This window comes from Procambarus clarkii, chromosome 62, assembly GCF_040958095.1.
Source record: "Procambarus clarkii isolate CNS0578487 chromosome 62, FALCON_Pclarkii_2.0, whole genome shotgun sequence".
NCBI classification, from domain to species: domain Eukaryota; kingdom Metazoa; phylum Arthropoda; class Malacostraca; order Decapoda; family Cambaridae; genus Procambarus; species Procambarus clarkii.
In genome coordinates this window covers 21,919,885-21,924,060 of record NC_091211.1, presented here as the reverse complement: position 1 = coordinate 21,924,060, position 4,176 = coordinate 21,919,885, and the positions used below count along the sequence as shown (strand labels likewise).

At 50.4% G+C, this 4,176-nt stretch overlaps 1 protein-coding gene across 2 annotated transcripts in view; it reads left to right on the top strand.

Annotated features, from left to right (window-relative positions):
* Positions 1-595: 595 nt before the first annotated feature.
* Positions 596-4,176, top strand: part of LOC138354282 (uncharacterized) — a 26,984-nt gene continuing 23,403 nt past the window's right edge. For both annotated transcript variants that reach the window (XM_069308320.1, XM_069308322.1), the window contains exon 1: positions 596-1,004. The gene's annotated coding sequence lies outside the window, so the exon portion shown is untranslated. The remainder of the gene's footprint in view (positions 1,005-4,176) is intronic.

The following is a 4,176-nucleotide window of genomic DNA, read 5'->3' as shown; positions in this document are numbered from 1 at the left end:
TACCCCCCCCCACCCCTCCACCACTACTACCCCCCCACCCCTCCACCACTACCACTCCCCCCACCCCTCCACCACTACCACCCCCCTCTCCCACCCCTCCACCACTACCACCCCCCTCCACCACTACCACCCCCCAACCACTACCACCCCCCCTCCCACCCCTCCACCACTACCACCCCCCCACCCCTCCTCCACTACCACCCCCCTCCCACCCCTCCACCACTACCACCCCTCCACCACTACCACCCCCCCACCACTACCACCCCCTACCCTCCACCACAAACACCCCCCCACCCCTCCACTAACACCCCCCTCCACCACTACCACCCCCCCCTCCCACCCCTCCACCAACACCCCCCCCCAACCCCTCCACCACTAACCCACACCCCCACCCCCCACCCACCCCTCCACCATAACACCCCCCCCCCACCACCACAACAACACACCCCCACCAATGAAACAAGAGCCATGGTAAAAAGAATGATAGCCGTCATTGCCAGTGGCGCTGTTAATACTCGGTGCCTCTTGTGGCGCGGTAATGAGAGACGGACGCGCCTCATTTGCATACTGTCACGCGCACTCTACTCTATTTTAATTGTGAAATGTCACACAAAAGAAAAATGTGCTTGAAATTTCTTGATGTTTATATATATTTTTAGGCTTATCATGTTGGATAGTAATTAAAGCTTTGTTTAGGGGTTTGTATTCACCTAGTTGTATTCGCCTAGTTGTACTTGCGGGGGGTTGAGCTCTGCTCCATAGGCCCGTCTCTCAACTGTCAATCAACTGATACTAACTACTAATTTATATTTTTTTCACACACCCCCAGGAAGCAGCCCGGAGCAGCTGTCTAACTCCCAGGTACCTATTTACTACTAGGTAACAGGCCCATCAGGGTGAAGAAAACTCTGCCCATCTGTTTCCGCCGGCTGCGGGGATCGAACTCGGGGCCCCTAGGTCCACGAGCCTAGAGCGCTGGCCACTCAGCCACCAGCTTCCCAAAGGTAGGTGTGCGTGGTACTCACCTAGTTGTACTCACCTAGTTGTGTTCGGGGGGTTGAGCTCTGGCTCTTTGGTCCCGCCTCTCAACCGTCAATCAACAGGTTGTGTGTGTGTGTGTGTGTGTGAGTGAGAGAGACTAGCTCCTAAGCTCTGCCTTTTACCAATCGATCGTTTGGTATGGAGATATATTTACCCCTTTGCTTTCTGGTATCTGCCTTTAAGTGCTTGCATGTTGTTAAGCTTCCTAACTGCTGCCCTGCTTGTCCACACCTCTGCTATAACGTCCGGCTCAGTTATTATATTAACCTCTTTCCCAATTGCAAGAGACTCCTCGTTAATAAGGTAACTTACTGTATTACCTTAAAGTCTTTTAATAAACTGTATGCTGTCTTCTGGCGTTACTGCGAAACTGTAGTCTGTTAATACGGAAACTGTAGTCTGTTAATGCGGAAACTGTAGTCTGTTAATGTGAAACTGTGTAGTCTGTTAATGTGAAACTGTGTAGTCTGTTGATGCGAAACTGTAGTCTGTTGATGCGAAACTGTTGTCTGTTGATGCGAAACTGTTGTCTGTTGATGCGAAACTGTAGTCTGTTGATGCGAAACTGTTGTCTGTTGATGCGAGACTGTTGTCTGTTGATGCGAAACTGTAGTCTGTTGATGCGAAACTGTTGTTTGTTGATGCGAAACTGTAGTCTGTTGATGCGAAACTGTTGTCTGTTGATGCGAGACTGTAGTCTGTTGATGCGAAACTGTTGTCTGTTGATGCGAGACTGTAGTCTGTTGATGCGAAACTGTTGTTTGTTGATGCGAAACTGTAGTCTGTTGATGCGAAACTGTTGTCTGTTGATGCGAAACTGTTATCTAAACGGACGGACACGAACGGACAGAGGGAGTAAGACGGACACAAGACACACACACAGAGGGAACAAGAACATTCTCCTGCAGCAACATATTATTTTAAATTTTCTACAACTCGCAAGCGTTTTGGCTATTGTCGAAATTTAAAAAAAAAAAAGGAAAATCCAATCAGTGACTTTTCTCCGGGCGGTCATGCGTGTCTTGGCCTCCTCTGTCTCTCTCCCTCTTTATCTCTCTAACTCTCAACCCAACTCTCCATATATATATATATATATATATATATATATATATATATATATATATATATATATATATATATATATATATATATATATATATATTATTAAATATGACCGAAAAAGTAAGATTAATAATTCTAACACGAATTTTCTCGATCTTTCTTACGTTTCTTTTCACTGTTGATGGTAATTCAAAGATCAATTCTCCAAAATTCATTTTTATTTCTAGTCTGACGCGACACTTGAGCGCGTTTCGTAAAACTTATTACATTTTCAAAGACTTTAGTTTACACAAACACACAAAACTTTAACTGAATAGAGCTTAAACATCTTTCGAGTTTTTATACCTACATTTGGGTGAAGTGACATGTTACAATAGTTTTGGATGAGGTGAAAATAAACTTTTAACACAAGACAGAACACGAAACAATGAAATACAAACAGGTATTAAAAGTAGGTAACTGCAGAAGGCCGATTTTTATTGGCCCATATTTCTTGATGCTTCTATATTGGAGCGGAGTCTTGAAGTGGGTAGAATATAGTTGTGCATTAATTGGCTGTTGATTGCTGGTGTTGACTTCTTGATGTGTAGTGCCTCGCTGATGTCGAGCCGCCTGCTATCGCTGTATCTATCGATGATTTCTGTGTTGTTTGCTAAGATTTCTTGCTTAGACATCTACCGCCGCTTTCAGTAATTGGCATATTTTTGGTATGAAAAGTCGGAATTCCAAACTGCGAATAGATTATCTTGAGATGATTTCGGGGCTTTTTTAGTGTCCCCGCGGCCCGGTCCTCGACCAGGCCTCCACCCCCAGGAAGCAGCCCGTGACAGCTGACTAACACCCAGGTACCTATTTTACTGCTAGGTAACGGGCATAGGGTGAAAGAAACTCTGCTCATTGTTTCTCGCCGGCGCCTGGGATCGAACCCAGGACCACAGGATCACAAGTCCCGCGTGCTATCCGCTGTCCAAAATATGGCTCGGGTATCGAATTTGAGATGTTTGGGATATTTTGAAAACTGCAGGGGCGTTTGTGCAAAATGTGACCCACCGCCGCTTTCAGTAATTGGCATATTTTTTGTATAAAAAGTCGGAAAGTCCCACCCCAGTACAGCAGGGAACTCTGCCCCCCCAGTACAGCAGGGAACTCTGCCCCCCCCCAGTACAGCAGGGAACTGTCCCCCCACCAGTACAACAGGGAACTCTGCCCCCCCAGTACAGCAGGGAACTCTGCCCCCCCCAGTACAGCAGGGAACTCTGCCCCCCCAGTACAGCAGGGAACTCTACCCCCCCCTAGTACAGCAGGGAACTCTGCCCTCCCCAGTACAGCAGGGAACTCTGCCCTCCCCAGTACAGTAGGGAACTCTGCCCCCCCCCAGTACAGCAGGGAACTCTGCCCCCCCCAGTACAGCAGGGAACTCTGCCCCTCCCAGTACAGCAGGGAACTCTACCCCCCCCCCAGTACAGCAGGGAACTGTGCCCCCCCAGTACAGCAGGGAACTGTGCCCCCCCCCCAGTACAGCAGGGAACTCTGCCCCCCCCCCAGTACAGCAGGGAACTCTACCCCCCCCCCAGTACAGCAGGGAACTCTGCCCCCCCCAGTACAACAGGGAACTCTGCCCCCCCAGTACAGCAGGGAACTCTGCCCCCCAGTACAGCAGGGAACTGTGCCCCCCCAGTACAGCAGGGAACTCTGCCCCCCCCCAGTACAGCAGGGAACTCTGCCCCCCCAGTACAGCAGGGAACTCTGCCCCCCCCCAGTACAGCAGGGAACTCTGCCCCCCCCCCCCAGTACAGCAGGGAACTCTGCCCCCCCCCCCCAGTACAGCAGGGAACTCTGCCCCCCCCCCAGTACAGCAGGGAACTCTGCCCCCCCCCAGTACAGCAGGGAACTCTGCCCCCCCCAGTACAGCAGGGAACTCTGCCCCCCCCAGTACAGCAGGGAACTCTGCCCCCCCCCCAGTACAGCAGGGAACTCTGCCCCCCCAGTACAGCAGGGAACTCTGCCCCCCCCAGTACAGCAGGGAACTCTGCCCCCCCAGTACAGCAGGGAACTCCGCCTCCCCAGTATAGC